Below are 13,669 nucleotides of genomic sequence, written 5' to 3'. Positions count from 1 at the left end.
GTATCTCTCTGAAGTTTCAATGAAGTAATGCCGAAAATGAACTTTAGCACAAACACACACGACTTCCTCTCTACTCAGAAACACCTATTTTAAAGTGTGAGGGCTTTAATTCTTTATGAAATAATGACAGTATTTTAATTCTCACATTTTTTTCAACTTGGTCCAAAAAAACAAATTTATCCAAAATTGTTTGGAAATTGAGACCTATAATAAATTCTTCTCATAACAATCATAAACAGCTTCACAAAACTACAAAGACTATAACTAAAGTACATATTTCGTTGTTATCAACCTTTAATCATCATTGCACTTGTATGGAATTTAAATTATAATTTAGAACTGCACATTTTAATGTTCTGTTCCCTTAATTTTTATTTTATTTATCAAATAGTTTTATTTATTAAATAAAATAAAAAATTGACTGATTCTGTCTAATGTTGCTGACACTGACTCTCAAAGCTGCTGTTAAAATGTTTTATCATGAGTTTACTATTTATAAACACATGATGAATCTACAAATCAGACTTAGGTCATTTTGAATCTGGTCTAGTATGTTTTAAGACACCACAATTCAATTATTGCCGCAAATGCCACATTTTCAAATGTATTGTGCATATTCAGACAAATCACAATTTGGTAACACTTTACAACAAGGTTTTATTTGGTGACTTTAGTTAACATGAACTAACTATAAACAATACTTCTACAGCATTTATTAATCTTAGATAATGTTAATTTCTAATAATACATTATTAAAATCAAAAGTTGTAAACATTAATGCACTGTGAACTAACATGAACAAACAATGAACAATTGTATTTTTATTAAATAAAGCAACAAATATTTTAGATGCTGTAAAAATATATTGCTCATGGTTAGTTCATGTTAACAAATGAATCAACTAACGTTAACAAATGAGACCTTATTTTGAAGTGCTAGCAACAATATAAACAACAAATATATAAGTTATAAATCAACAGTTGATAGAACCTCAAATACAAACACTGGTTTTGTAATGCTGAGTTCAGGATGTATAAATGATTCCTAATCACAAAGATTTATTATATGAAATTTACATTTGGAAAACCATGATAATAATATTGATCACTTTTGCTATCTGATACCTCATGTGTTTTCCTTTTCGCTCAGTTGGAATATTGAAATCATTAATTATCATTATTTTCTTCATGAACTTACATTGTAAAATATATTAGTTTGAACATTTGAGAAACTGAAAATGTTTGTAATCAAACAAATTTAAAACAGAATATTGGTATAGTTTATTTGTATTATTATATATAGTTTAACATTTTATGTATGTTTTGTAATAGAATAATAGTAGGCTAATAATTTAAATACTATCATTTGAAAAACTGACTGGCCCCTCAGTGATTAAACGAATATTGACAAATATAAATTTTTGGAGTTGATTTAAACTTGAGTTTTGATTTATTTGAGGTTTAATATTTTGCTCTCAAAACAAACTGGTTTTGGAAAATAAATAAATAAATAAAAATCACAAAATCCCTTGCCACAAACCACAAAGATGCCAATATGCATGTTGTGTCTATTAAAAGGTATAATAATAAGTTTGTATAATATGTACGTATAACATATAGCGAATTTACTTAAAAGCAGCAACATCACTGCAACTAAAAGTGGGCCACACCATGTACAACAATGCGACCTATACAAATGACTCAAGTACACATACTGTTAATGTCAAGTACCATTACAGTGGACTTGAATTATGTTCTTTGCCCCACATCCCACCTCTCTTTGTGTGAAGACAACAGGGAATCTCTATTAATACTATCTAGTAATACTTGATGTTGTTCTTAGTGGCCCAGTATTAGCAAAATATAAAATAAAACTATTCTTATGAAAATGTCTAATAAAATCAAATAATTCCCTCTCATACTTATGGAATGCTTTAATCTAGAACGAAAACTTGGCAAGTTACTGTACACATAAGTACTTCCAAAAACATTTTGATCATCCTGTTCTGTTTATTTGGGTTTTGCACTTTAGACTGATCTATGTTGATCATGGTTAATTTTGTATGGGTTTTGAGATTTATACATTTTCCATTTGGTCCCTACCAATCATGAGTTAGATAATTGGGTTTCCCTGCTACTTGTATTTTTATTTTATTTTATTTTATTTATTTTTTTGTGTAAAGGCATCTGCAAACACATTATGCTAAAAGCTACTGCAGGGTGGCAGCATAGGAGGAATGTAAAGCTGGTCACGTGGTTGTGTTCTATGTACTTAAGTGACCTTTGCTATTCAAGCATGTCTGCATGCGTTTGAACAAATGATTTGCATTAATGGTAAGCTCAATCTCTTCAACGCCATATTTAAAAAAATAATAATAATAATCACAGTGATAATCTTTTTAAAAGAATGACTACTGTAGTGAATAATGTATTGTAGAGAAACAAGCAGGCCGGCACCAAGCAGCCCAAGTCTATAGGCTATATTTGATTTTTCTACACCTTTAGATAAGTACTGTGCAGTGTCTTTATAAACAAACATAGATAATGCACATGCTACAGATTATAATATGAATCATTAATAATAATAATAATAATAATAATAACAAACTTAAAAACCTATCATTGTGATGCAACATTTAAAGCCAGCAGATATTCTCATCTATCTGCTGTGAATCCAACAAGACGAAAGTTACAAAAACAAATACGTAAATACAAATTAAACTAAAGTAACTAAATGTCTGCTATCCGACCTCCAATACGCAATCCTCACAACATCAAGTTCAGACCTGGTTCCCTCACAGCCAATGGTGTTAGGCCTATGTGTGTTTGTGTGTATGGGTGCTGACACAATGGACAAAAGGCACTCGACCTAAACAGGAAGTTTGACTTTGTGGCACTTTAACAACCTTTGTCAAGCCCCGAGTTATTTTAACACATAGCTTTTGCCTGTAAGTTAGATGTATTATAGCCTACTAATTCGTACATAGCCTACTGATTATTATTTTTCCCGAAATTAAAAATAAAAGTGTATTTTTCACATTGTTTGATAAACTGAAAAACAGCTACCGAAAACAACATTTCCAGTTACATCATAAAAACTTTGGATATAAACAAGTGCGACTAGGCCCACACGACCATTCAAACAACTCTAAAAGCACAGTGGGACCGACAAGACAACCCAGTCAACAGAAGAAAAAACTTACCTTAGGTTTTGGGAAATCTTGAACGCCTTTCTGTGCTATTCCCTGAAAAAACATGGGTACAGACAACTTAAAAATCGTGAAAAGGCTTACATGCTATATTTCCCAACGTCGAAATGGTTTATGATAGCTACCATGCACGTCTAGCTCAAATAATAATTAAAAAATATATAAGAGTTCTGTTCACCAAATTTAGAAAAGGTTACAAAAAATGGCCATCTCCAATACTGAATACTGATATTATTTTTGGGAAAGCAGGCGCAAAATACACAAGGGTGCCAACCTAAACAAAAACTGTTCCTTCGCACTTAAAACTGGCTCATCTGGGCGGCTTTACATTAAACTAGACCTTACACGTTGGTTATATAAGGACTTTAGTGACTTACTATCGACAGCCTGTTGAATAGGCGAAATTAAACTGAATTCTCATTTATAAGCGAGATTGACCGAAAGGATCCATGCAATCACACACCCCTCACCCTGAACTATATTATCATCTCTTTTCTTCAACCCCATTGACCCTAATCACAATCCACCTCGTAGAAACATACTAAGATGTTGCACCAACTTGGCAAATGCATAAACATACCGTTTCGTCCCGTGAGGTCTTTCAAATAAATTCGCCAAGATATTACAGAAAATTATTTCTGCGGGAAATCCGTGAAATGCACCACCCGGCGGAAATATCCAAATTGCATCTCTTCATAAAAAAAATAAATAAACCCATTTCTCATCAATGCGGGTAACTGAAAAGCGTGGAGAGAACTTGTTCTCTTAAATATTCACGTGGTTAATAAGATTTTCGCGTCGTTTCGCGGTAGTGAGAGGAGTGGCTGTCTTCCCGATGGTACATGGACTCTGTCCAATCAGAACTATTGTACTTCTTGACCATGGTTTACTTCATAGCCCCTCCCCTGTTTTACTATAGATGAAACTGAAACTCCTAGCTAATGCAATGGAATAAACCAGAATGCTTTTGTTTGATTAAAGCTCTGTTAATAGCCCTGCCTGTACTATGGCTACATATTGACAGAACTGGTCAATATTTAATAATCATTTCTTACAGTTACAAGACTCTAGCTATTCAGATTTGTATTTGAAATTGTTTGGGTCATTTTTTGTCATTATGCTACAGATTACTGCAATAATGCAAATAATAATAATAATAATTCATGTTGTGGTGGATTTAATAGTAACATAAATAGTTGTTTCGTTTTAAGTCACCAGTTTTGTGATTGCTGATATAATGGTGTATGCTATTCATAAATTATAGGCTAATAACTTACAGTCTACGCTTGCATTCAATACTATACGAGTAATACTATTGATTAAAACAAAACAACAATAAAACAATTATGCTGCAAATTATTCAAAAATTGAACTGCAAAATTGGAGCAATGGGAGCATTAATCATTTACCTGTAAATATACAAGTGATTATAGTATTAATTAATTAACCACTGTAAATAATCACTGTGCTTGTTAACTACAAAACTGGAATTTTACAGTCATATTCTAATCTAAACAGTATACATATATAGGCTAATGTAATTGTAATAATAACATCTACTTTACAAATCACTGTAAATGTATAGAAACTAGAAGACAGTAATACTGAAAATTCACATGAACATTTTTTTGTCCAAAAAACATTTGTGGTCAGGGAAATTAACAAAAGCAGAGGCAAACTTCAACACATTTGGCAGCTTTCTCTCACCAACACTTCAGGTAGCCTATGCTATTGGGACACATGGCCTATACAGTTTCTGTAACAAAATTTAAGAGAAATATAAAAATAAAAAATGGTCTTTAAATAATAAACTGCAAATTGTCTAAGTAAATGTTGAAGTGGAGGGTGACCTTTGGAAAATAACAATAATACCCCAATATCAAATCTGCTTAAAGGGTTTAAGGAATGTGGCTACAAAAGTCATTCCTGTGGTCACCAGCTACACCTCAGAAATAAACTCAAATCACATTACACCATGTCTCTTTAATTCAAGTCAATATCTTAATGTCAAATGATGGAGAACACACACGCACACAAAATGGTTACCCCGTTGTCAAGTAATTTATTTTCAATAGTCTATCAAAGAAAGAAAGAAAGAAAGAAAGAAAGAAAGAAAGAAAGAAAGAAAGAAAGAAAGAAAGAAAGAAAGAAAGAAAGAAAGAAAGAAAGAAAGAAAGAAAGAAAAGAAAGAAAGAGAAAGAAAGAAAGAAAGATCATTGTCATTATAAACCACATTAAGTGATTAACAACAACAAACTTAATGTAGGCCTACTACCATTTAAAAGTTTGGAATCACTAAAACATTGTTACAAATGGGAAAGAAGTTAATTCTTCCATATACCAATGTATAATTTATTAATCAAAAATACAATCAAATACAGTAGCATTGTGAACTATGTTGCACATATTTTCACTGTGGGGGAAACATTGAGATGGATCATAAACCATTGTACAGCAGAGCTCTAATCTTCTCCTTAAAAGGATAAAAATGACATTAAAACCTCGGTCCACAATATACATGCATTTATTCATCATTATATCTATAGTAATGCCTAACAAATGTATCGTAATGTGTGTGCAACTATGAGTTTAACAACGCTGCAGCAGTATCCAAAAAGTTTTTAGAATCCTCCCATAAACATGTTGAGTTTGAAGTAAAATTGCATAAATTGTACCCCCTAGTGGTGTTTCTTTTATTTACTTCAAAATCAAAACAACATTGCAAAATTCCGTATAACAAGTTAAGTGAACAGTTAAACTTTAAAATAAATAAATAAATAAATAAATAAATAAATAAATAAATAAATAAATAAATAACATGATTAAAAAAATTTATTGTAGGCCTGTATAATTCAGAAATACTTGGCTATTTATCACTTTTGCTTTAATGACAGAATGTTCTCTGATAAGGACTCCTCAAGTTTGTGTAAACTATAAGGAGACAAAAATAAAAAGGTATGAAACCTGCACCTGTACATATAATGGGTAGACTTAAGCCTGTAAATAAAAGACATGATCATACTTTATGTAGTATTTACAGTAGTAAATAACACTCTAAAGAGGAATACTCAAAACCACATTTATATTTAGAAAATTGTGTTATCAATATAATCTCTATACATACAGTACTTAAAAACATTGTCTATGTAAAATGTGTTTCATATGTTTGCACGTTAACTATAATAGATTAAGCGATCAGCAAGTAGGGCAAGGAACTAAAAATAAAAATGCTCATTCTCTAACAAATTAATTTTCTATAAAAAAGAAAAAAATATTTTATTTGAAATTTTTCAACAATTTTTTTAAAATATACATTTGTACTTAAATTAAGGTGTGATTATATCAATATAATATTGCAATTTATAAACAAGAGAAACTAAAGTCAAGTTCCCCTTCGAGTGGAACTCAATGCTGCGTCATGGCTTGACACTATGGGGATGCTTTGTTTGACCCGGTGTCTGAAGCATGCGTTTACTAATACTCATGCCAACCTAGGATTGGCTGAACATGATGGCGTAGTGACATAGCGTAGTGCATCAATAAAAAATCAGTGTGTCGTCAGCTTCTTTGTTTTCAGAAGTCGTATGCGTGAGCATGTGTTTGCTTTACCTGTATGTGGGGGTTGAACAAAGAGTTTGTTTCCAACATGTCAGGAAAAACATTTAGGAGGTGTGTAACGCCTTGCCTGTGATATTATGGCCGACGACACTCATGCCATGTGTGTGATTTGTATGGGTAAGGAAGGTCAGTCCTTGAGGGGGCTGACTGTGCTCATTGTGAGAAATTAACTCTCAGCAAGCTCCGATCTCTTCGAGAGTCAAGTCCCTGCACCCTGTTGTTCGGGTACCACAGTCCCTGAGGTGGCTCTGCGAACTTCAATCATGGAGTGTGCAGGTAGATTTGGCAGATAAGAAACAGGAGACAGGCGATACAGTAAGGGGGCCGGGAAGAGCGGTCAGGCACAGCCATCCCGGGGGAGAGAGGATCTCAGATCTCCTCTGAAATGGCAAAGGAAAAAAAATTGGCAATCCTGGCCCCCTGCCCCCGAGGGTCATCCCTAGGTTCTCAATGGCCATCCAGCCAGTGAGCTTTTTGGGACCTTCAACTTCATTATAGGACATAAATTGTCTGAAATGATTGAAGAGTTTCTAGCTTTGAAACACTTCCTCCCACTCCTAAAAGAAGCGATCATGTGTTAGTCCACACAGACAACACATTGGTAGTCTCTTACATAAATCACCAGGGCGGTCTGCGTTCGCATCCCCTTTTCAGGATATCCTGTTGAGGCAGGGGCTGAGGCCCGGGGAATGGCGACTCCATCCACAGGCAGTGGAGTGCATATGGCCGAGCGGAAGTGGAGGTGTTCACCTCAGAGGAGGCATGGTCCATGCTTTAAGGATCTATGTCCATCACTCAGGCCAGTGCCGTAAATCCTCTCAGCTTCTTATCTGTTTTGGTGGCCACAATAGAGGTAATGCAGTCACTAAGCAGCTTGTCCTACTCCTATGAGGCATGCAGAATGGCTTCGCCTCTAGGGGTTAGGGTCCACTCCACTAGGAGAGTCGCGTCTTCCAGAGCTCTTGGGTGCATCATGGCAAGATGTTTATGGTCCTCTCTGCACACATTCATCAGGTTCTACAGTCTCAGGTCCTTCAGGGTTAATCCAGTCATAGCCAGCACTCACAATTGTCTGTGCAGAAACATAGCCTTGTGGGCAGGCACTGTCCAGTGGTGTGTTATTCCCATAGCATCAAGCCATGACCCTGTGCTGAGTTACACTCAAAAGGGAACATCTCAGGCTACAGGCTTGTTTCACATAACCTGTCTCTGCAGCTCATAGCTTTTCCCTGCTCAAGCCCTTTTGCTTATACGTATGTACTCATGGTAACTGTACTGGTGCTAGCTGAGATAACAGACAAGGTGGGTCATATAAGTCAGTGTACGAACCAGATTGAAGAATACCAACTACCATCCGAACTATGAAATGGCTATACTGTGAAGTGCATGGCTCTTTACCCACAGAATTTTGCCAGAGTCATCAGAGACTTCTGCACTCTTCAGGCAAATCCACCTTAATAAGCCATAGAATCCATACTTACCTGGGAAAGTGTTTAGACTACCAGGTGAACATCCTTCTTTAAGTCCTTCTGAGGCTTGTAGGCCTTCTGAGTCCTCCTCAGTAAGTGCAATGGCTAGTCTAGTAAGTGCAATGTCATAAACCGCCCCGTGGTCACTGAACAAAGATTATATTAAAGTTAATTAATAAAATACGTTATTTAATGTCTTTTAAATCTTTATATTAACTGACTTTCTATTAATACAATACAGTAAATGGCATTCGTCTGTGATCTCCCAGTGCTTTACATCATGGATAGTTTAGCATTATGTGATTAATTTACAAGAAAACATAATGTCGCCTTCTCTGAAAATATTTTTTTTGTTGTCTTTGTCTGGCATTAGGCTACATAATGAAATTGGACAAGTTCAGTGCAGATTCATTTTCCGCTGCTTCTTTTTTGTGTGCAAAGGATTGTGGGCAATTGGAGGACGTGAAAGATACACTGGGGGTGCTTCTCAAGATCTTGCTTTATTTTTATTATGAATTTCTTAAATAACCAAACTACAACAACATATGGGCAGATCCTTTGAGCGCTGCTGATGATGCTGTGAAGTGACGCTCGAGTGATCAAGATAGAATATTCCAATATATCGTATTATTATACAAATAATAAATAATTGGCTCTATACAAATAAGCTTTCCTTCGATTCCTCCATCCTCACGTCTTTTCCTAGCAGCCTTCCCTCGCATCCTACAAGGGTGGAGCTGAGACACGAGGAAAGGAAGTGAGGAAAAGAAACGAGAATGCACAAATAAGAATTGAGAAGCAACCTGAGGCTGTGTTTAACTCCACTTTTAGATATAAACTCACAAACTTCCCTTAGATTCCCTAACATGCCAGCTAGTTACTGACCTCATGCAGACTAATACACACATAGCTGAAGCGGATTGATACCACCTTGGTCTGTAGCGAGGTTTACGTTAGGTAACATAAAAATCAGAGGAGCAGTCTGAAATCTGCCCCATTGGCTCTAAATTAGAGCGCGCAACCTTAATAGGACGCAGGATATTTGAGAAGTATCCTGGCTTTGGGACGGTTTCAACACTAAACACTGATCTCCAGAATCCAAGGAAAACACAGACTTCTCTGATCCTTGTGGACACTGGACTCCCAATAGGACTGTATGGATGACCTTCAACCTTCCAGAGATTGATGGACAATGTACAGTATGCTTGTGAATTCCAAATGCTGGCAAAAAGCATTAAATATTTTTTTCCTCAGTAGAAAAAAGCTGCCCAACATTACTGAACCACACTGTGGTAACTTGGTATGAAAAGAGAGAGGAATGCAGGAGGGTAGGTTTACTAATAACTGCTCTTATTTTACAGGATTACACCAGCACGACCTGGCTATCCCACAGAACCGAACATACTACAGCAACAGGTAATTCCTACACAACACAAGCATATACACCCCCTAGTGGTAAAACTGGAATTGCTCGAATGAACTCTATCTACTACATCTCTTCCCCCTTAAAGCTAACACATTCACACACGACAACTATCAATTTGTCTTTTTTTTACAGGAACTAAACTAAACTAACTAAAATCTAAATTAAATCTTCTTGAATTATTTAACAAAGTCTTTCAGATATCTTGGTTCATGTTTTTCTCTGGATGACCTCCTTATGGTCAACGACTCTGGTGGAAGAGCGTAAAACTGGTAAAACTTTGCCTGAGCTTTTCTATTGTGATTTGAGAGGTGGCTGTAATTGTTGAGTAGGCCTCCATCCACTTCGAATGTGAGTCCACGACAATCAGAAACATCTTACCTTGGAACGGACCAGCATAGTAAACATGAATTCTGGACCAGGGAGTCGCTGGCCACTCCCACGGGTGTAAAGGAGCTGCCACTGGCGCCTTTTTATATTGTTGACACACTTCACACACTTGAGCCTCTTTTTCCACATCTCTGTCCATATTTGGCCACCAGAAATAAGATCTCTCGCTAATCCTTACATTTTTGACACACCTGTGTAAGTCTGATAAAGTAAGTTTAACAATATCTCTCGCCCCTGTGTAGGAATGACAACTCTAGCTCCCCACAATACACAGCCATCCCTGACAGTTAGCTCCGTTCTCCTCTGATGATAAGGTTGAAACTCAGGTTCTAGCACTTGAGGCCAGCCACTCTGGATGTATTCACGAACTCTGGACATCATTACATCACGAGAGGTCCAACGTCTAATTAGAGGAGTGTCCACCGGTGCATCACCTAATATATCCAGCATTAACACCTTTTCAGCTTTTCTCTCCTCTGTTGCCTCTTCCTTGATGGATAGCCTGCTTAAAGCATCGGCACAGACATTAGCTTTACCAGGCCTGAAAACCATGGTATAGTCGTAGGCACTCAGGATCACGGCCCACCTCTGAACTCACGGTGAGCCCATCTGGGGAATGGGTTTTTGAAATCAATGGTTTGTGGTCCGTGCAGATAGTAAAGGACCTTATGTACAGGTATTTGTGGAACTTCTGTATTCCAAAAACTACTGCAAGCCCCTCTTTATCCAGTTGTGAGTATTTTTTTCCAGCCGCTGACAGTGTACGAGACATGAAACATATTGGTCGTTCGCTGCCATCTATCTATCCAGATCACTACCCGCCAAATAATGTATCAAAACATTTGCAGATTGCAGCAGCATCTTTGAATGCTGGAAGGCCTCTTCCTGTTCTGCCATCCACTTCCAGTGCTTTCCCTTTCTTAAAAGCTCATACAGCGGTGCCAAGCAGGTCGCTAGATTTGGGAGCAATTTTCCATAGTAGTTTAATAACCCCAGGTACACCTTTAGTTCTGACACATTGGATGAAGCTGGGGCCTCTACTATTGCCCTCACTTTCCTATCCACGGGTTGGAGACCTTGAGCGTTCACTTTATGGCCGAGGTACTCAACGTCATCCTGCAAGAAAACACACTTCTCTCTTTTGAGTCGTAGCCCAGCGTCTTCCAGCTTTTACATTACTCCATCATACAACTCTCACGCGTTCACCAGCGGTATCCCATCCTCGTTGCCAAAATATGTGGTTACTTGGTATGAAAAGACCACACAAGAGAGAGGAATGCAGGAGGGTAGGTTTACTAATAACTGCATGCTCTTATTTTACAGGATTACATCAGCACGACCTGGCTATCCCACAGAACCGAACATACTACAGCAACAGGTAATTCCCACACAACACAAGCATATACACCCCCTAGTGGTAAAACTGGAATTGCTAGAATGAACTCAATCTACTACACACACACAAAATTAATATCTGGCATTTAAATTGGGCACTGGAAAAATTACTGGTTAAAGTTTCTTGACGGGTGAGAAACTATGCAATTTAACTGGGTGGTTTGTATCCAAAGTGATCAATGCAAGGGTGACCATGGTTCTTTAACTTCAGCAATTGAACTCTGAAATCCACATGCCTGGTCTCTGACAATAATGCTGAAGTTGTCTCTTGACAAGAGTCCCGGTGGTTGAGCGACATCACCACCTCAGTGATGAGGTCAGGTGATATGTGACATCTGGAAGGTTCTGGCAGTAAATGGATACTATAAGGCCACCAGATGGGGCAAATGGGGCCTCTTTAACAGCTCACACCTGTAGAAAACTTAAAAATGCTGCCTTCGGAGGACGCAGTAAGAAGGCATCAAGGCACGTCCAAACCCAAAGTTAGCTTCACTTCCTGTCTCCTGAGATACCTTCATCTGACTGAGTTTTGAAGGCAAGCATAGATGTAGGCTATCCTTCGCTGCCTTTGATATCCCACAATCCTGTGCTTTCCATTCTGTGACAGTTGAACTAGAAAAAGATGGCATCTGAAAGTTGCGGTTGCTGGTCAGTTTGTGTGTAAATGAGTTTTTGACCAACGTTTTCCACTTCTGATGTAATTTCTAGCGAGAAATTACTAATTTAATAATTATTTTTGTCCTCACCATGGCTTGCTCTATTTTGCTGTAGATTATTAAACGCTGCCTCAGAAGTCTGTCTGAAATTCGTGAGGTATTCGAAGACTTCTTGCGCAAACGCTGCCTGCAGTCATTGCCTATAAGGCAGTGAGGCAACAATTCAGCTGCCTAAGTTTTCGGATGCAGCCAGTGTTAGATTATCTTGATTTTGCTGATTGGTTAGTTCTACAACATATGAGACTTCTGAAAAGATTGTAAGCTGCATCAAAGTGCTTGTGGGGAAAATAATGTATTTAAGATGAACTTCGAACTACTACCTCGGTGTAGCAGTCTAGGACTGGTAAAATTCCTCCAAATCTGAATTTATGTAACCTGCGTGCTGAAGTAGGTTACAAAACCTGAAACAATACACTGCCACTGAGTGATTTATGACAATAAATGCAAATGAAACTGCACCACTACAAATGTATGAGGATGAAATGCAATAATTTTAAAAGCAACGGATCCATAAGATGCAGATATTATACAGTACAATTTACTTTAAATTGACCCCATCTTTTAAGCTGCTTTTCTAGAGTTCATTCTCCAACAATTCCTGGCTACTTCACGGTGTCATTTCATAAATCCTTTGACATTTACTGAACCATGATATTGACTAAACCACATTTCAGCCGAAACATTAACCTTTGAATTCTGACCACTGAATCCAAGAATGTCCTTAAAGGTCAGGACTGACAGACCCATAATCAGAAGCTTTAATGTCTGTTATGATTACTGCACCAGACTAAGAAAACAACTATATTTAAATCTACATATAAAAATTTGCCCAAAGTGCAATGCTAAACTTTAGTAGATAATACAGATTTAGTTGAAAAGAATAAAAGCTATTGTATGAAAATAAAATGTTCAATTCAAATGTTTTCTTTAGTCTTGAGATATGTCAGATTAAACATCTCAGAGTTTTTCCTGTCACATTTGGATTGGGTTTTTGTAAGGCACATATCTTTGTAAAACTATTTTGGAAAGAATTGTCAAAAGCAATATAGAGATAAAATTGAATTAAATTAAAACAGATTATTATTATTTTTTGTATAAACATTCATACGCTGTCTGTTACAGTGCTATTCATCCACCTGGACACTTCATTATATTCTTTTCCAAAATATCTTCAGTTTCTTATTCCTGATTTCTTTAACTCAAATTATACTAAGTATCTCCATTTTCCAAGCTAATGCAGTTTATGTGTATGCCAGTACTTGAAAAAAACATGCTATGTCTTTAAATTTGGCTCTTGGCTCTTTTGATCAAACAGTGGGAAGTCCAATCATTGTTCTACTAATAGTCTGTCTCATTCTACCTCTAGCTCAGTGAAACACTGCCATCTATGGCTTGACAAGTGTGTATGGTTCAGAGTGGCCAATTTTACTTGAATTGTACACAAATAGAG

General features: G+C 36.7%; 1 protein-coding gene across 5 annotated transcripts in view; it reads right to left on the bottom strand.

Moving 5' to 3' along the window:
• Positions 1-4,083, bottom strand: part of igf2bp2b (insulin-like growth factor 2 mRNA binding protein 2b) — a 44,275-nt gene extending 40,192 nt beyond the window's left edge. For 4 of the 5 annotated variants that reach the window (XR_014605119.1, XR_014605120.1, XM_084107022.1 and 1 more), the window contains exons 1-2: positions 3,789-4,083; positions 3,203-3,244 (exon numbers count right to left, since the gene is read on the bottom strand). The gene's annotated coding sequence lies outside the window, so the exon portion shown is untranslated. The remainder of the gene's footprint in view (positions 1-3,202; positions 3,245-3,788) is intronic. The other variant, XM_084107023.1, reaches the window with a different exon arrangement.
• Between the last annotated feature and the right edge of the window lie 9,586 nt (positions 4,084-13,669).

Source organism: Abramis brama (assembly GCF_963993115.1).
Source record: "Abramis brama genome assembly, chromosome: 2".
NCBI lineage: Eukaryota > Metazoa > Chordata > Actinopteri > Cypriniformes > Leuciscidae > Abramis > Abramis brama.
The sequence above is the reverse complement of the archived record's forward strand: the minus strand, read 5'-3'. Positions and strand labels throughout refer to the sequence as shown.